This window comes from Malania oleifera, chromosome 4 (assembly GCF_029873635.1).
Source record: "Malania oleifera isolate guangnan ecotype guangnan chromosome 4, ASM2987363v1, whole genome shotgun sequence".
NCBI lineage: Eukaryota > Viridiplantae > Streptophyta > Magnoliopsida > Santalales > Ximeniaceae > Malania > Malania oleifera.
In genome coordinates, this window is record NC_080420.1 from 27,481,469 (window position 1) to 27,502,657 (window position 21,189).

The window sequence follows — 21,189 nt, forward strand, 5'->3', positions numbered from 1 at the left end:
TAAACCTAGAACATTTTACATACAATAGTTCATTCCACACTTATTTAGTATACAAAAAATCATATGGTTTTCAGTTCGAAAATACAATTTAATACAAATATAGGTACGGTCATCTCAATATCACAATTTTATACAACATACGATTTTCCAACAGAAATAGAGATGATACCCGAAACTCCCAATTTTCCCCAAAAACTGTAACCAGAAAATCCCATATTTTCACTTGATAGATTTTCCCAAATAAATAACCAAAACATACATACAATCGTAAACTACAGGTTTACTGATTCCGATTTCAAAAATAATTGATATAAACAGAATCCCTTTACAAACCCAAAAACCAAAACACGAACTCTAGGGCTCCAAAACTATGAACCGAGTTCCTAAAGCCTAAACAACAAAGAACAATACTTCCTTACAATCCTATTCTCTACATATCTACCGAAACGAAAACGAATTCAGAGTCTTACCTTAATTTTGGGTCAAAACCCGAAAATCTTGGAAACGAAGATCCGATCCGCTATTCTCGAAGAGATTCTCTTCCTGATCCACGTAGCAACGTCGGATCGTTGATTCCAACAACAGACGACCTAGAATCCTAGAGAGAGAGAGTTTTCAAGTTCTAGAGAGAGAGAGAGAGGATTTTGGTTTCTTCTTCATTAAGCAAGTGATTTAGATATGTATAACTTGGTTGACCCGACTAGACTCGTCGACGAGACGGCGTCCTCATCGACGGGCTACTGAATCTCGTCGCTGAGCTGCACAAGCGACTTCATCGATGAGAAAAGAAGCCTCATCGACGAGCCCTGCTGATTTATACCTTTTTAATTTTTCTTCTTTTTTCTTATTTATTTAATATACCTATCTCAGGTTGGGTTCTTACACATTTCATACATTCTGCCTTATTCCTACTTATCATGAACTCTTACACTCTAATGTGGCTCTCCAAAGTTTTAACTTAGATTTCACTATGCTCGTACTATCATCAATCAACACGATATCATCTACAAACAACATACATCAAAGGATGTCATTTTGGAAATTCTTAGTTAGTTCATCAATCACTCAAGTAAAAAAATAATCACTCAAAAGTAAAACCTTGATGTGCACCTATTGTGATTAGAAAATATCTAGGTTCACCTCCTACAGTCTGACAATAGTCATTGCTCCATCATATATATCATAAACCTTGAAAACTAAGGTGTAGTTTAAGAGGGGTGGTGAATTGGGTTTTAAAATTTTCTTTAAGAATTCTTTTATAAATTTTTTCAGAACCTTTTTATATTCAACAATCACAAATGTAATGTTTACGTTTTAATCACTTAGTCCAGTTGAAAATCGAATTCAAATTTTAAACCTCTATGAATGAGTATGTCAACTTGATCTTGCATTAATTTCAATCAACACCCAACCAATGAATTTACAATGTAATACTTTCAGCTTTTGAATATTTCAATCCACTCAACAAGATAATCAAAACAAGATTCCCACTATAGAATGAATTGAGCAAAGCTTCCGAGATTCAGTGATTGAATAACTCAAAGTAGAGTTTGATAAAAGCCTTGTGTTGATAGATTTAATGAAGCACAATTGAAATTTACAACACTCTTCCAAGATTCATAATTTAAATAAACTTTCAATTAATGAGTCTTGGGTATTAAACAATCAACGTACTCCCTTATAGTTTCCGCAATAAGTATTGATCAACCAACGTACTCTCGTTTGGTTTCCGCAATCCCAAAGTTAAATTTATTTTTGATATATTTAATATCCAATCCACACAGTTTATAGATTTGAAATAAACAACCACGCAATTATATATGTGCTAAAAATTAAATAGAGTTTAGGGAAAGAGAGTGAGACCAAGTTTTTATGAGGTTCCGCTATACCCGCCTACATTCTCGTCTTAGGCAACACCACCTAAGGATTCCACTATAACACTCCTTTAAGGGTAAGAGCAACCTTACAATCCCTCCTTCAATAGGCTAGAGTACACATCTCCAAACGATACCCAACGTGTTGACCTTATGGGTCATATCTCATTTTGAATATGACAAATACTTTGGTATTTAATGTTTGCCAAGTTTGTATGCAGGATCATATTGACGAAATCATATGGCGGCACATATTGACTTGAAGAAAAAGAAGATCCAAAGTGTTTAATTTCTTTGTATTTTTTTATTCGGGTCTGTAATATTATTTAAATTCCAATGGTCGGTAATAATTGATGCATATCATGCATGTAAGAACCTATAAGCTCAAGACCGTTGAATGACCTTAGGGATCACCTTTTGGTCGACCGACAACGGATTTTTGGGTCTAAGTAAAAAGAACTTAGAAAGACCCTAGGACCTTACACAGACACTTAGAAAAAGTCCCCACTATCATCTATGCAATTAGGGGTACAAATTTAACTTAGGACCTAAAATGATAAAGGATTCGAGCGACCGAACTCTGGCATTGAAAATGCCTTAATCGACCGAACAGCTGAAAAGTCAAAATGTTGACTGTGGCTTGGGCGACCAAACTTATTTAAACTAAACGTCCACGATCGACCGAACCCGAGCATTGACTTTTCCCAGCGTCCTCGAGCGCCCGAACTTCAAGTTCATTTTGAGCTCAGGCAACTGAACATGCAAGTTCGGCAGATCAAACTTAAGTTCAGGCGACCGAATCTCGAATATTTTGAAAATCGCCTAATTGAGCCACCTGAATCATTTTTCAAGTACCCGAACTTCAAAAATTACTTTTCTTCACTTGTCTATTCAGGCGACCGAACCTATGGTTCAGTCGATGGAAACTCTCAGGTTGGCCTAATTTTTACCGCTATTAATTAGGGTAAAATAGGGTTAATTTTACTAAACACATTTAAAATAATTTTAATAATTACCCTTGCGTCCCAACAGTAATATTTTTGAGTGTGCCTATTGTAACACCCCGAACCTGTAAACCCGGTCCGGTGTGTTATACCTAATTAATCATGTCTCGTGGCACCCCAAACCCGCCTTGTGGGACCTGGGTGCCACATCATTCATTTTCCTGTACCTGTTATTCCATTTATAATTACGCAGTGGAAAACATAACTACAATCCTCAATCAATAATATACCAGAGTTTTCTACATCTATCTATATACCAACATGAATCATACATCCACATGTATCCACATATATACATAACTCCAAAAACATAATCCACAACTTCCAGTATTCACATTCGTCCATTTCTCAGATTACTTAAAACATGAATTTATACAACCCAAAATATCATCAAGTGTATACCCTTTTTCTTCCTTTCTCTAACTTAATAATGTTGTATTAACCTCGAGCTCTCTAAGCTCGATCCTGTGGAGGTCCTGAAAAAGAATAATTTGTATTCGAGTGAGACACATCTCAGTAAGGGAAGAAACAGTATATTAAATCAGCGTGTGGCCAACATGAGATTATAATCAACATATTATTCAATATTTGCAAATCTTAACATAATTTTTGAAATCATTTTCTAAACCTAATCAATCACATGCAATATACTTTACCCACGAGAAAAACTTAAGGATAGGGGTGATTACCCACCCATACAAGTAGCACTCCTCTGCTCTGATACTTTAGGCAACCTGAAGGTCACAACTGAAGCATATCAGGGCACTCACCTTACTCAATAAGCCCTCAGGTGAAGAAGTAATCTCGTACTCACACAGTTCATACAAAAGTTTACCAGCGAAGGCTCTCAAGAATAGGGAAATCTACCCACCCATACAAATAGTTTCCCTCTGCCCTAGTACGTTATGCAGCCTACTACTACACCTGATACAACCAGGGCACTCGCCTTTCTTAGTAAGCTCTCGGGCGAAGAGTTTGCCCCATCCAAACGTAACATGTTTTACAAGCATAAATAATGATATTACCATAATACATTATTCTGTCTATCATTTATCTAGCCTTTCACAATTGTTTACATTTTTATCTTTTACATTTTATTTCATTTCACTTTACGTGGCTTTTTCCATTTACATTGTTCACATTTTACATTTTACATTTCATTTCCATTTTATTCTCATTTTCATTTCATAATATACCCAGCATCTTTCAGCTGTTTTGTGTTAGTCCCAGCATCTTTCAACTGTTTTGTGTTAGTCCCAGCATCTTTTAGCTGTTTTTGTGTTAGTCCCAGAATCTTTCAGTTGTTTTTGTGTTAGCACCAACATCTTTTAGCTATTTTTGTGTTAGTCCACATAGAAATGCACTAATTTGCTACCCAACATCTTTCAAATGTTTTTGTGTTAGTCCCATCATCTTTCAGCTATTTTGGGTTCAATGGTTACATTAACAGTTACATGCAACATATTTCATTTAACATTTTCATTTGAATTCATTTCTCGTATAGCCTACATCTCATACATATAGCATAATTTCACATAGAATTCTATTTTACTCATCTCACACTATTTTGTAGTAAAATTCATATATATATTTCCTGTAAAATAAGCCAACTTACATTTAACATTTATATACTGAAAATATACCTTTCATTTCTTACATAATTATCTTGAAAATATCTTTCACTTTCATCAGTCCATTTTTCACATATACATAACTAATAAAACAACTCTAGGCTCAGAAAACGTAATTTAAACAGTTGGCATTTTAAACCCATACAAAAAACATATTCACACACACACACACACACACACACACACACACACAGATATATATATATATATATATATATATATTCATAAATTTCCAATTAATTCATAAATATCTAGTTTAATATACTTTTCCCCTTACCTGCTTTTGTGAACTACGCCAATAGGAATCCCCAAAAGATGTCTGTGACGCTCACCCAGACTCTAGTTCAAAAATCCTAATTTAATTAAATAAACCCAAAATAAACTACTATTTCTACATTTTTTCAACTTATAAACCTTAAATAAACCTTTAAAAACCCAAAATTGAGAATATGAACCCTTACCTCAATTTAGGAGCGTTTCCCGCAAAACCCAGTTTAGAAAACTACTCCGCTAGATGTGTAGAGAATCTTCCCTAGAACACCGTAGCGGTCTCCGATCGTTGATTCAGGCTGAATCTGGGTCAAAAAGTTAGAGAGAAGGCAGAGGAACTTTTAGAGAGAGAAAGAAACGGAGAAAAACGAGTTTCTTTTCATGGAAGCTTCCCCAAACCCTCTTATACTCGACTTTGCCACGTGGCCTCGTCGACGAGTAGAGAGGATTCGTTGATGAGTCACAGAAGGATCTTCGTTGACGAGAAGATTCATTCATCGATGAGTCTTAAAACTTGAAATTTGCTCATTCGAGATCTTTTTCTCGACGAGAAACTGAACTTCGTCGACGATCTTTTATAGAACACTCGTCGACAAGGACATGTAACCCGTTGACAAGGTCTGTTGTTCCCCTTCTTCCAAAATTTTCCCTTTTCCCCTTATTCCTTATTTATCTATTCCATTAATCATTTTCCTAATCATTTAATTATTATAATTTTTTAGGTCGCTCCACCTATATGTGTGTGTGTGTGTGTGTGTGTGTTCATTTGCACAAATTAAGCTATGATTAGGGATTTTGATTAGCAAAATTTCCTCTAAATTTTTTAGAGTTATTCCTTCATGTTCAAACCCTAATACTCATCCTTTTTGAAAAATCTTTGAGTGAGATTATACTAAGATTACCTACACTCCCTTCTATAGCTTACACTCTCATTGGTTTGATTGATTGTTGATTTTGTTGATAGTTAGGCCAAAAGGTTTTCCCCGAGATTTAATCTATAAATTCATTACTGGGCTTATTTAGCTTGTAAGTCTTTGCATTTTGATTACAAGACTCTTAAGATTTTCTTGTATTGTGAAGTAAATATTTTTTTACGAGCTTAGTTTACAAAATATCTTTTGTGCTTAAAGTTTTGAAAATCATTTTGAGATATTTGATTATATTTACAAAATCTTTGAAACCTGATTTGTGATTGATGTATTGATATATTGTTTCAAAGATAGTTTGAGAATACACTCTTGTTCTTAATTGACTATAGACATTAGATTGAGTGTTATCACACATATTGCACTGAGCTTATAATTCTGATCTTGTTGATGTGCATTGATTGATATCGGTACATATCTGCTTATTGGAGAAGAATTTGAATTGTACATTAAAGTTTGTATTTCATTATCTGTTGTATTCCAGGCATGGCCTGAGGGAGTTTGATTTAGCCTGGAAGGATCAGTTGTTAGGGTTTTCTCCGCCTCATAAGGAGAGTGTGTAAAGGTCGAGGTCAGCCCTGATAATTTGACCTGGTTGTAACGGTGTCATTTCACCCGTTAAGTGAGTCGTAGTGGAATCCTTGGGCTTGCGAGCTAGAGGTGGGGATGTAGGCAGTATTGGCTGAACCCCGATAACATTTCTTGTGCCTACTTTTAATTTCAGCAATTTAAATTTCAGCACTTGAATGTTTGTGATTTAGTATTGTGAATGATTGAGTTTATAATTGTATAAACAGGCCCTAGGTTGTGTAATACTATTGATTTGGATAAACCTAGGAGGAGAAATTTTTAAATACCCAATTCACCCCCCCTCTTGGGAATACACCAATTCCAACACCACGCTTGGTACAACAATTCAATAGCCCTGAATCGTCAAGAAAACAAGAACAATTTCTTGCGTACAAGAGTTACTCTCAAATAAAGCAGATTAGTACAAAATATAGCATAGCTAATCAATACTTCAATGTAAATATCAATGAAGAATAGAATTGAAGCTTAAAGAGTATATCACCGGGATTCTTTCTTTGATTGATTGAAAACTTAGAAGTTTTGCTCAGAAATCGATGAACAATAACTCAGTAATTTTCAAAAAATATCAGCAAGTAGATGTGTGTAAGAAGGCTTTGAGAAAGTATGAGCAATATAGGTTTGAAATCAAATTTTCAATTCTTGGTGTTCAATTTGATTTGTGAAATTATGTATTTATAGAGCTAAAAAGTCATAAATTCGTGTTGCTCAAGTTACTTGGAGTATTTCCCAAGTTTTTACAAAGTTTAGGGCACAAGCAACTCAATTTGGAAACTTTAAAACGCTGTTTTAAAACTAGCCATTACGAAGGTCAATCGCTTGAACCCATCGAGGTCAGTCGCCTGATCTTTAAAAATCAGTGTATTTTCAAGATCAGAACAGGGTCAGTCGCTTGAACTCATAGGGGTCAGTCGCTTGAACTCACAGGGGTCAGTTGCCTGATCCTATAATGTCTTCCAAATTAAATTTAGAAAAAATTGTCAGTCACGTGACCAGACAAGGGTCAGTCGCCTAAACAGTTAAAAACACTGTTTTTAAAGTTTGTTTCAAAAAACTCTTGCCAATTTGTTTTGAGACTTTTCAAAGACATTTTCCAATATTTTGAAAATAAGGTCTCTAAGTCCATAATTAACCCTAATGAGTTTCAAAGCATTCATTTTGATATTTAAATGAAGAACTTACACAAGACTTCCTTAAGACTTTAAAACTTTCTAAACTTGAAGTCTTCATGTATATCTTTGCTTTGAGTCCATCTTATCTTGAGCTTTAATATCCTTTGAGCTTCCATAAGATTTGTCTGTCTTTGATCCTTGAAGCTTCCTTTTGATCACTTGTTGTTGGAGTATGAGCTTTTAATAATCACTTGTTATCTTGGACTCTTAATACTTGAACTTTTGAACTTCATAGACTTTGTTTCTTGAAACATCACCACTTAAACCACAACATGTTAAATTTACCTTGATTTGTTATCATCAAAATAAGATTTGAAAGTCATGTTAGGCCAATAGACCTCCGTATAACTACTAAAAATTCCCTTCTTTTGACTCACCAAAGAACTTCCTTAGGAACTCTATCATAAGCTTTCTTTAGGTTAATAAAAACTAAACGCAAGTGCCTTTTCTTTTTCCTAAAATTTTTCATTAAACTTCTTAAAAATAAATAGCTTTTGCTGAAGATCTCCTAGGCATAAAACCAAATTGATTTTCTGAAATTTTTGTTTCTAATCTTATTCTATGTTCAATTATCCTTTCCCATAATTTCATCGTATGACTCATAATCTTAATTCCACAATAATTATTATAGTTTGAATATCACATTTGGTTTTATACACAGGTACTAATGTACTTTTCCTCCATTCTTTGGGCAATGTCTTAGTTTTTATAATAGTGTTGAATAGATTAGTTAACTGAACAATTCCTTTATCCCCTAAACATTTCCAAACTTCAATTGGTATCCTATCTAGTCTTATATATTTCTCACTTTCATTTTCTTAATGTCATCTCAACTTCAAGGTCTCTAATTTTGTGAATAAATCTTCTATTTTTAATCTTCTCCTCATTTGTCACTTCCAAGTTCAATTTTCATTTTGGCTTTCATTAAACAACTTAACTAAGCATCTTCACCACCTCTCTTTTATGTCTTCTTCTCTAATTAATACATTGTCATTCTCATTCTTGATACATTTTACATCACCTAAATCTTTGCATTTTCTTTTTCTAGCTCTAGTAAGTTTGTAAATGTATTTTCTCCTTCTTCTGTATCTAGTTTAGTATATACAGTATCATAAGCTCTATGTTTAGCTTCACTAATAGTCTTTTTTGCATTTTTTTCTTGTTTCTTTATAGTTTTCAAGATTTTCTATATTTCTACAACTATGTCATATTCTATACCAATTTCTTTTGTCTTAATGGCTTTTTTGACTACTTTATCCCACCACCAACTTTCTTTACTACCCGCGTATCATCCTTTAGAATCACCTAAAACCTCTTTTCCTATTATTACGATAAAATTTGCGATTTTATTCCAAATACTATTTGCATTAACCTTATCCCTTACTGTCCAATCATACTCTTTGTTTATTTTATCTTCAAATTTTACTATATTATCTCCCTTCAAGTTCCACTATCTAGTTCTTTTGCATTGATTTATGCTACTCATTCTCTCATATATATATATATATATATTTTAAATATGTATATCTAATATTAAAACTCTATGTTGTGTAGCCAAGCTTTCACCTGAAATGACTTTATAATCCTTTGATAGATGATCTCCGTTCTTAGTTAAGAATAAATCTATTTGGCTTTTATTATATCTACTCTTGAAGGTTATTAAGTGTTCTTCTCTTTTTATAAAGTATTAAATATAACCAAATCGTAAGACAAGACAAAATTTTAAGATTGTATTAGCGGCCTCATTTTTTATCTCCATGCCCATGGCCTCCATGTATCCTCTCATATCCTATATTATCCTTTCTGATGTGACCATTTATATCAGCTCCTACGAATGTCTTTTTCAGATATTGGTATCTCTTGTAAAACACTATCCATATCTTCCCAAAATTGTCTTTTAAGATTTTCTACTAATCCTATTTAGGAGCATACGCACTAATGACATTCACAATCTCCAAGCCTAAAGCTATTCTAATTTTAATGATCTTATCTCCTATTCTTTTAACATCTACTATGTTATCTTTTAAGTTTTTGTCTACAATAATACCCACCCCGTTCTTATGTTTCTCTATACTACTGTAGCAAAATTTAAATCTTGATTTTTCAATTTCTCTTACTTTCTCTCATACCCATTTCATCTTTTGAAGATAGATTAAAATAATTTTCCTCCTAAACATTATTTCCACTATTTTCATACTTTTTTCCCGTAAGAGTTCCTATATTTCAATTTGTTAATCTAGTCTTAGTTTCTTGTGCTAATTTATTTAACCTCTCTCTTTTATATCGACCCGGTCTATTCCCTTAACCTATGTGAATTTAGTAAGAATTTAGGGTAATAAGATTTGACAAAGTTTTACGCTAGTTATTAGCTACCTAACACAATCCTCCTCCTTTATTCGAGCTTGAGACTGGCTCTGTGCATAAAGAATTTGTGTTACATAGGAAAATTACATGTATTTTTTGCAAAGTATTTCACATGGACAATTTTTTGAATCACACCCTACTACTAGTAGAAACCACACACACACACACAATACAATGCATTAAAAAAAAAAATTTAAGCATTTTTGTGTGAATCCAAGCTAGACGAAAATTAAAAAAACCATGCTATAATACTTTTTCGAAAAATTTTGTATATTCTAAAACTTTCAAATGAAAAACACAAAAATACAAAAGCACAAAAATGCATACACTAAGTCTACAAATCAAAAACACAAAATCTCCACCACTAACCAAATAATGGAAAATTTATTAATAATAGTAATAAGAAAAGAAATAACAAAAGAGAAGAAGATCTCACCGATGACTAAAACTAAAAAGGTAATGGCAACTGCTTGAAAAATATTACATTGAGTACCCTTTGACATAAAAAATTGGTGTTGCTAACGAAAATCAATCGAAGAATATTTAAGCAACAAGGGATTGTAAGAATTCTTCTATCTAAATTCAAGATTTAAATCCCCATAAAATTCAAGAAGAATATTTTTCAATAAAGAACATTGAAATAACTATTGAAATTATTTACTATATTATCATAATATTTCAAATTCATAATTTCTGTCTGTACAAGGCCCCCATAATGATGATGCCTAAAGCCAAACAATCACTCCAAAGTGCCCAAGGGCACAACTAAACATTTAAATATCAACAAATGCCTCCCAAGGCAACCAAGTCCCATCATCACTACTTGAACCCTCATCTCCACAAAGGATGATGAGGAGATGAACCACTGGGCCACAAATATTAGTTTTTTCACTCAACAGAACATAGCTTTTTTGAGCTAATCTCTATTGCTTCTTGATCTTATTGAAACCCTTTAATTTTTGTTCAATTAATACCTCTTCCATAATAATCATGGACTTCTTTTTTAAAACGTCCATTTAAAGTTAAGAAATCAATTGACTAGAAGATTTGAGAATTTTTTGGAAAATTTTGGAGAAATTTGAATAGAATCTCGCAGATAGCAAATTCGAAAGGAACACTGATGGTGAATCTTTGAAGAGAAACTAAAATTTGTAAATTCATGTCAAATAGCTAGGACTAAAATTCTTTTAACCCACAAAAATTGATGGGCGAATCCTAATTATCCCTTTCATGAAAGTTTCAAAATTAATGTTGAAAAATGACAAGATGCACTAATTTGGTATTTATTAGTAAGGCTCCACTAGTATCATATTTTAAGAATATTATGGATAAAATGTAGAAAAAGATCAATTTTTTGGAGATATTCTTAGGATTTCAAAGACAACTATCAACATCGGATTTTGGTCCTAGGGGCGTGCCAATGAATGGAAAGTTGTTTGCATGGCAATCACCCCAAACAAGAAAGTTCAATAGGGGTGGATAAAACTTGAGAAGATGCAAATATGGAAAATCTGGAGTTGCCACCTTTATTATTTTTTGTTTAGGGAAAACAAAGGAAAAAACCTCTATGAGGTCTACGATGTAGAGAAAATGGGTTTGGGGATACATTTGTATGTAAGGAAGGTGATAAACTAACCATTCTAAAGGGGATTAGCCAACCAACACCTTACCAACACTCGTTCTAGGAAAGGTTACCGTTGTATGTGTATGTGTGTGTGCATGTCCTAATTCAGAATAAAAGGAAGAAAAGAAGGAAAATTCCCCTTTTGCGCCATTGGTGTCTAAGAGTCCAAACAACAAGAATGTTAGCCCTAACATACTCTTGTTTGAAAATGGGAGTTAACCTTAGAAATTAAATTGAGATAGAATGGAAGAAATTGATGGAAAAGGTTTTGATTGATTGCCTTTATATTCAAAGACGACTCTTTCCTTTGAAATTAAGATTTGGGAAAACTCAATGTCAAAATATCTAATTTCAATCATGGACTGGATAAAGTGGATGACGTTTTTGATTGAATTTTGAACAAATGGGAATTGTGGTCCTAATCTCATGATTGAAATTAAAGAATTCAATGCTGATAAAGTTGAAAATCTCTTGATTGACATAAGATCTTAATGAAGAAATAAATCGGTCATTAATAAATTTTTCAAAATCCTTTAATTCGTAATTGGGATTGAAGTGTGATTGAAATCAATCATTAATGAATGGTTTGAAGATTTCCTTGATTGAGTAAACTCTGAAAGATTTGAGAAAAAAAATCGCTGATTAACAATTAGGGTTTTAATGTTCTAATTGAGTTAACTATTAATTGAAGATTTGAAAAATATTTGATTGTCAAGTAGGGTTTTGATTCTCAAATTGAGTCAAATCTCGATTGAGGATTAGAAAATCTCTTATTGACAATAAGAGTATTAATGCTATGATAGAGTCTCTTGATTAAGGATTTTGAAAATCCTTAATTGACAATCAAGATTTTAATGTTATAACAGAGTCAACTTTTGATTGACGATTTTGAATATTCCTGACCAACGATTAGGGTTTTAATGATATGATAAAGTCAACTCTTGATTGAGATTTTTGAAAATCCCTGATTATCAATTAGATTTTAATGCTTAGGATTGAATCAACTCTTTGATTCAAGATTTTGAAAATTTCTAACTTCAATTAGAGTTTAATGCTTTGGATAGAGTCAACTTTTAATTAAAGACTAAGAAATCTTTGTTTGTTAATCAGGCTTCAATTGCTTTGATTGGATAGAGTATCTTTGACTAAGGCAATCATCATTTATGAAAATATTTTGACATTTTTTAAAAATGAGCGTTTCCGTTTTGAGGAAAGATGCTATGACCAAGAAGGAAATTTTTTGAAAATTACTAAGCTCATCATCGGCACAAGAAGAAAGAATTTTTAATGATCTCTTTGAAAAAAAAAATGAAGGCTAAAGAAGGAGATTCCAAACTTGGACCTAATTTCTCAATCCCATGGTGCAAACTCGGCTCCCATTCACCTATATGTGCTTAAGAGAGTCAACCATTGCCTAGGGTTAAGAAGGGAGAGGACACCATATGGTGAAAACTCCCTATCAATCCATCATTAGCCAAGTTGAGAGGCCCTTACCTAAGTCTAGAGATGCATTAAAGGAATGTGTAGGATAAAGACACAAGTGACATTGACCATTAATGATAAGTATGCATCATTAAGTGAAAAGTTATTAAATAGTACCAGAGCCCACTAACCTAAACATTAGTAATTGAAATTAATTATCAAACATAAGTTCAATTTTTGTGAAAAGACCTTCACAAAGTCCATGAAACCAAACACGATATATTTAATCATGATGACCATTTTTAACAAGAAATATTTCATATATCATGGGATCCTAAACACCTTCATGCAACTTGTATTATTCATCCCAAAGAAACTATACTTCTTTTTTTTGAATGAAATCAAACTAACCATTCAAGAGAATAATGAAGATGAAATGGAATCTAACACAAGGCCGCAAATCAATAAGCAAACAATTGCATGCTAGATGATCAATCCCAAAATTTTTAATAAAACATTCCACATATCATGGAATTTCAAGCACCATCATGCAATTCAATATTATTCTCCCAAACGAAAGCTACCCTCTCCTTTCATTGGATGAAATCAAACTAACCATTCAAGAAAACAATGAAGATGAAATGGTTTCTAATCAAAAGATCAAAAATCAATAGGCAAACCATTACATGCTAGAAGATCAACCCAAAATTTTCTACTATTGAAACAAGGTTTTTTTTTTTTTTTTTAGGACCTTTTGAAAAATTTGAGTTTGTTGAAAAACTCTTACCAGCCCAAAGGGAAAAAGGTTTGCATTGGCCGACCATTATTTCATTAGATTAGGGTTTGGTAAGAAACCATAGGGTTTTTCTCTTCTAGAAACAAGGCACAGGGTTTCAGAACCCTAGCTATAACGACATGCAGCTGCTGCACCTAGTTGCATTGCTGCTCTTCCACACAAAAACTTCCGTTGCTACCTTCTACCTCACTTGTTGCTACCATAAGTAGTATCCATGCTCATTGCCCTCAACGAAAAGGAGGAAGAAGTTCCCCCCCAAAAAAACTCTTTTTGGCAATACTATAGCAGCACACAATAGTTTTATTGCCATTATTAATCCCTTTATACAACCCAACATAGCTGCAACCCTTGCTGAAATCACTCCACAGCAGCCTTGGATGTGCTACCATAACCACATAACCTAAGCCCCAAACCTCTCATTGCAGCTACATTGCCCTAACCCACACTCTAGCCTTGCTACGTTCTCAGTTCATCAATAAAACAGTAAAGACAGTAGAGAGTTAATGGAAAACACTAAATAAAAAACTTAAAGCATGATGAAAACGAAAACCCTGCCTATTAAGGACCAAACTTCAGAGAACCTTAAGTAAGTGAGTAGTCTTTTTGCTCTCCTTCCCTTGGGTAACTGTGAGTCCTCTTGCTCCTCACTCCTTTTTGGTGTTTAGGTTGCAGTCCCCTTTCTTTTTTTTTTTTTTCTTAGTTCCTTTCCATTTTTTCTTTTCCTAATCGTAGACCTCACCCTTTTCCTAGCTCTATCCCTTTCTTTTCCTCTCTCTAGCTCTCTCCCTTTTTATCTCTAAACTTTTGTTTTCGCTCTTTCTCGCTCTCCTTTCTCAACAAGTGAGCCATCCTCCTCTCATTTAGCTCCCTCTCCCTCTTATTTATAGGCAAGAAAAAGAAGCTAGGGGTTCCTTTAAAAAATAAGAATGATATGAGTGTCCCTGGGGGTAAGGTTAATCACAACCTTGCCCCAAGGACTTAAAAAGAGTGTTTTTTTTTTTTTTTTTTCTTTAAGGGCCCAATTGGGCTCCTTGAAGCTGCAAGGAGTCTTCTCCTAACCCTCAACAAGGCCCAGAGAGGCCTAAAGAAACCCAAATAGGCCTACCCTGTGGGCCCAACTAGGCTTAATAAAGCTGCAAAAAGCCTTACAAAAGACCTAAAGGGACCCCAAAAGGCCCAAAAAACCTTAAGACTGAAAACACCAAAAAAACTCTAGGAGGTCCCTAAGCCCCCCACCCCCCCCCCCCCCCCGCCCCACCCCAAAAAAAAATTTGCAATTAAAGCCTCTTAAGGTGCTTAAACCTCTCTTAAGCTTACTAAACAAAATAAGTGACCCCTAGGTCAAAATGGGCATCGACAACTACCCCTCTTTAACTAATGTCTTCATATGAAGGCATTAGGCAAAGAAAGAAATGTCCCATATTGACCTCGCAACCACATCCAAGAAAAAACCACATGCAAACACATGTGTGTCACCTATGAAGATTAATGACCTACCTCAAATGCGATAGGAACATGGTAGCACAGTTGAGGGAGGGCCTGAAAAACTAAAAAGAAACTGGGAGCCATTCATGCCCTAAGCAAAATATGTGTGCAAATGTGTGTTAATCAAAAGCCATTACATACTTTATTGCAAGACTTGCGTGCAAAACTTTGGAATAAATCTGGAAACTTGGAACCATTACATGCTTGAAACAAGACCCATGTGCAAATATATGTGAATTAAGAGTCATTACAAGCTTAATTGCAAAACTTGCATACAAAAATCTAGAATAAATCTTGAAATCAGGAGTCATTACAAGCCTAAATCAAGACTCACGTGCAAATGTGTGTGAATCAAGAGCCAATACATGCTTAATTACAAGACCTGCGTGCAAAAATCTAGAAATTGAGAGCCATTACATGCTTAATTGCAAGACCTGTGTGTAAAAATTTGGAAACCTAGTAATTGGGAGCCATTACCTATCTAAAGTAAGACCCATATGCAAATATGTGTGAATTAGAAGCCATTACATACTTAATTGCAAGACCTGCATGCAAAAATCTAGAAATCAAGAGCCATTACATGCTTGAAGCAAGACTTGTGTGCGAATATGTTTAAAATAGGAGCCATTACATGCTTAATTACAATAACTGCATGCAAAAATTTGGAAATATAGAAATCGAAGGCCATTACATACTTGAAGTAAGACTTGTGTGCAAATGTGTGTGAGTCAAGAGCCATTACATGCTTGATTGCAAGACCTGTGTGCAAATGTGAGTGAATTTGGAGCATTACATGCTTCATTGCAAGATCTGCGTGCAAAAATATGGAAACTGGAAATTGAGAGCCATTACATGTCTGAAGTAAGACTTGTGTGCAAATGTGTGTGAATCAGAAGCCATTACATGCTTAATTGCAAGACATGTGTGCAAATGTGTGTGAATTAGGAGTCATTTCATACTTAATTGCAAGACATGCATGCAAAAATCTAGAAATCGAGAGACATTACATGCTTAAAGCAAGACCTATGTGCAAATTTGTGAGTCATGAGCCATTACATGCTTAATTACAAGACATGCACGTAAAAATCTAAAATAAATTTGAAAAATGAGAGCCATTACATGTCTGAAGCAAGACCCATGTGCAAATATGTAAAAAATGTGAGAAGTGGAATAGGAAGAAGTGAAAAGGCTAGAGAACCTCAAACTATCCTATTCTCAAGGGTCAGACAACCTTAAAATCGGCTTATCCTTAAGGATTTGGTGACACGAATTGGTTGGCTTTAGGGGTTTGATGACCTCAAATCACAATAAGCAAGAGGATGGAAACCGACCGCAACTTTGCTTTTTCTAAAAAGAGTGAGTCAACAATTCCCGAGGATTAGTCCAAATAGAATGGGAACATAAGCAAGCATCATTTACACATTTTTTTTTTCAATTGCTAACAAAATCAAGACAATCTAGATCCAAACAGAATTTCCTCATTTTTAACAAATCCCTCTTTGCTCTTATCCGCTTATCTCCAAAATTGATAAGCTGACCTTATTTGTGAGAATCCTTCTGAAGCCCCTTTGATTTATGAACATTGTTCTTTTGAAGTAAGAGTAATGGTCAATTTTTTTTCCTAAATTGAATAGATTGAAATAAAACGCCAAATGGATTTTCGAAAAATTTTGCACAAAAACAAGCCACTATATTAAAAGATTCGCAATAATAGCATTTCGTCAATTATCGATCATGCTAGAAAGGTTCATGATTCAATTAAGATATCAATCCTACCTAAAGATAACCTTTGTAAAAGGAACATATGAAATTGATAAGCCCATCTAAAAAACTGCTCTGGTATCAGTAATCTCCATGTTGCCTATTTTTCTTCTACTTTACCTGCCAAGATATCTCTAACTCCTCCGAGCTTCCTTCCCGGGTTAACATTTTATGGGGATAATATTGGATTCCGATCCAACTTAGTTATGTGAGAAGGGTCACGTGTAAATGTTTTTGTGAGTAGAACTGATACAAAAAACAACAATTTTAGGATGGGCTTCGTCAGGGATGAAACGTGGGCATGGGTTTCAAGGCACTCTCAAAAATGGAATAACAAGGTTAAAACCTTCCTTTCTTTATTGATTCCATTTGACTGTAGCGATTTAGACTGAACTTGCTGCTTGAGTCATAGGTTGCCTACGTACCCCATGCAGGGATCGAGTCTTTTTGTAGTTTATTCTTGATTTGACTGGAAAGAAGATGATAAGTCCAATCTAAGAGGGCTTTAATTTTGGTTGTATTGGGGCTAAGGTTTCGGGATGACACAAGAAAAGATATAGTCGGCTTAAAATGAACGTTTAAAGGGGTTTCAATGGTCAAATATCACTTCTACTTCCTTTCCCTCGGAATATTTAGTTTGTTTATCTTCTTTTGCATTCACTTTTTAACTTCTGGACTTTTCTTCATTTTTTATATATGATTTTCTCTGCCTTTTTCTTTTTCTTTTTCTTCCCTTTTTTTTTTCCTCCAACCAAATATGCCCTAGTGCACAAAGTTTCTTTTGAACAAAATGTTCTAATGTTTGGTGATCCCTGAACTAGGGTTCATGAAAGAAATTTTAGGCTCAAAAAGGGGTTAAGCAACAAGATCATTTTAAAGGGTAGCTGAAACGCAGGCCTCTTATCATAAGAATTTCTTTCTTTTTCTAGTTAAACAAAAATTGATTCATGGAATCAAAAAGAAAAAGAAAATAGAAATTAAAAACCACTATAATATATATTAAATGATTAACAAGAGATACAATCCTCATTTACGTTAGTATAAGGAAGGGGAAATGGCTAATCATGGCTTCATTGGCTGCTATTTTACATAGGAAATCTTATTCTAATCATGAAATCCTATTCATCACACTTAGAACTTCTTGACAATGTTTGAATTGGTCGGCTGATGAAACGTTTCCTTGTCCATATATTCTAGAATGATTGCTTCCCTAAGAGAGTACCTTTTTTTTATAGCATACAAACCCTCATAGTTAGGTATGAATTTACCCCTAGGATCATTCCGATTTTCAAAAATTCTTTTCAACATCAAATCTTTTTCCCTAAAGTATTGAGGGCGTACTTTCTTGTTATATGCTTGGGCAATCCTCTACTAATATAGTTGTCCATGGCATATGACTTGCATTCTCTTTTTATCATTGATGTTTAATGTATCCATCCGACTTTAAATCCTCTCCTCTGAAGTTTCAGCCTCTTTCAGAATTCGCAATGATGGGATTTCCACCTCCATATGTAATACCGTGTCCATGCCATAGACCAAGGCGTAAGGAGTAGCTCTTGTAGATGTTCTAACAATAGTCCTTTATGCATGTAGGGCAAAAGACAACTTCTCATACCAATATCGGTAGGTGATAGTCATCTTTTCCAAAATCTTCTTGATGTTTTTATTGGCAACTTCTATTGCCTTATTCATCTTAAGGTGATATGCAGTTGAATTAAGATGTTGGATCTTGAACTTCTTACATAGACATCCTCCATCATTTTTTTGTTGAGGTTAGTGGCATTATTCTATATAATTTGTTCCAAAAGCCCATACCTGCAGATGATCGCCCTCATAATGAACCAAACCACCACCTACTTAATAATGTTGGCATACGATGCGACCTTTACACACTTTTGTGAAATAATCTATGGCCACTGGGATGAAATAGTGGCTATTCGAGGCTTTTGGCGGGATTGGATCAATGTTGTTTATTCCCCACATTGAGAATGGCGAAGAGGCAGTCATGAAATGGAGCGGAGTGGGGGGGCCATCAACTTATCGTCATATACCTCGAACTTGTAACACCTCTGCACAAAATCCACACAATCAGATTCCATTTTCAGCCAGTAATACCCTACTCTGAGTATCCTTCTAACTAGCATGTGACCATGAGGATGAGTTGAACATACCCCCCTGTGTACCTGTCCATGTTCCATTGGGCTTCAAACACATCTACACTATGGAGCAAGCTCATGTCTAGACTTCATTTCCACAAGATATTCCCACTTAGAAAATATCTTGCGGCTAGGTGCCATATAATTCTCTTATCATTTCTTGAGGCATAAGTAGGGTATTTTTGTTCTACAAAGTACTACTTGATGTTGTAGTACCAAGGTTTCTTATCAATTTCCTCTTTTCTATACAATAGGTTGGGTTCTATGCTATATCCACTTACAAGGGCTAAATTGTCTCTTCTCTGGTTATTTGCACCATGGAAGCCAATGTCACTAACGCATCAACAAACCAATTGTTAGTGCGAGGAAAATGTTCGAAGGTGATTGAATTAAATCTGCCTATCAACTGTTCTATGCACCTCTGCTAGGGTAATAACTTCCGGCCCTTATTATTAAATTCTCCTATGGCCTAGGAAATAGTAAGGGTTGAGTCCCCAAAGACCTTGATTCCTTTCTATGCAGTGTGTAGCCTTGCTGTACATATTCACTAACAGTTCGGGTAGGCTCGCAAGACTAGAATTCTGAAAAGAAGGAATGTCTAGCTTTTCCTATTCTAGTGCAGGTTCTTGCTTGGTATAAATCGCATGCTTCATATTCAGCCATATTATTTGTGCATAGAAAGTTCAATTTAATGGCGATTAGGACTTGGTCCTCATGAGGTGAGACCAAAACAACCCTTATGCCATTCCCATAGACATTATCAACCCTATCAAAATACATTCTCCAATTATCGGATCCTTGCCCTATGGTCATTACATCCTTATCCAAAAATTCGACGTCTGTGGACTTTCATTTTATTAAAGAATGGTTTGAGTAGTCGGTGGTTACATTTACACAATGGCCTCAATCTTGGTCGGATCCACCTCTATTCCTATCTGGATAAACAAAAATCCCAGCAACTTCCCTGACTTAGCCTAAAAGGTAGGGGTGAGCAAACAGTCGATTCGGCCAAATTTGGTTAATTAACCGAATTAACCAAAATTTTTGGTTAATGAGAACTGTTAACTGAACCGACCGAATAGAGAGGCCTCACCGAACAGAACACGACCGAATTACCTTTTCAGGTTATTCGGTTAACCGAATTTAACCAAATTAATTTGAAATTAATTAATAAAAATATAATATAATTGTAGATTTTTTTTACCAAATACTAATTATCATGTTAACAAATTAACATATACTAATTAACATATTATCAAATTAGAATATACTAATTAACATATTAACAATTTAATATATACTAATTTATATTTAAATTTTAATTAATTATTAAATCGGTTATTTTGGTTAACCAAATTAACATTCCTCTTAACTAAACCGATTAACCGATTAACAAACTTTGTAAAACCATAACCAAACCGACCGATCTTGTGTTCTTAACCGAACCAAACCAACCAATTTCGGTCGGTTAATTCGGTTAATTTGGGTTTCCCCGAATTATGCTCACCCCTACTAAAAGGTACCTTTTTCCACCTTGAGCCTTAACTTGTATTTTCTCAATCATATGAATAACTTCCTTAGAACCATGATATGCTCCTCCCCGTCCCTTAACTTTGCTATTAGGTCATCTTTGTATACTTCCAGCTCTTTGTGCATCATGTAATGAAACAAAGTGACCATAGCCCTCTTATGTGTAGCTCTAGCATTTATTAACCAAAAAGGTATAACCCTTATAGCAGAAAGTGCCCCATTGCATTATAAATGTTGTTTTCCCTTTATTCTCCTTAGCCATTTTTACCTGATTATACCCTAAGAAATCATTCATGAACGAGAACATCCCACACTCGGCCGTATTGTCTACTAACATATTTTTATATGGAAGTGGGAAATTGTCCTTGAAGCTAGCTCAATTAAGGTCTCTACAATTGATGCACATAAAAACTTTTCCATCCTTCTTGGCCGCAGGGGCAATGCTCACTACCTAATCTGAGTAATGGGAGACCTTCAAAAATCCAGCGTCAAATTGTTTCTTAACTTCATCCCTTATCTTCATTTGCCATTTTGGTTTCATTCTCTTAAATTTTTGATGTACAAGTTTACATCTTGACTTAATGGG

At 34.5% G+C, this 21,189-nt stretch overlaps 1 protein-coding gene across 8 annotated transcripts in view; it reads right to left on the reverse strand.

The window, feature by feature from the left end:
- Positions 1–3,077: 3,077 nt before the first annotated feature.
- LOC131153153 (acetyl-CoA acetyltransferase 2-like) overlaps positions 3,078–21,189 on the reverse strand; it is a 57,733-nt gene continuing 39,621 nt past the window's right edge. For 3 of the 8 annotated variants that reach the window (XR_009136177.1, XR_009136179.1, XR_009136171.1), the window contains one exon: positions 3,078–3,354. The gene's annotated coding sequence lies outside the window, so the exon portion shown is untranslated. Of the gene's footprint in view, positions 3,355–15,287; positions 15,702–15,851; positions 15,967–21,189 lie in introns of those variants that run through there. The other 5 variants (XR_009136180.1, XR_009136173.1, XR_009136181.1 and 2 more) reach the window with 4 other exon arrangements.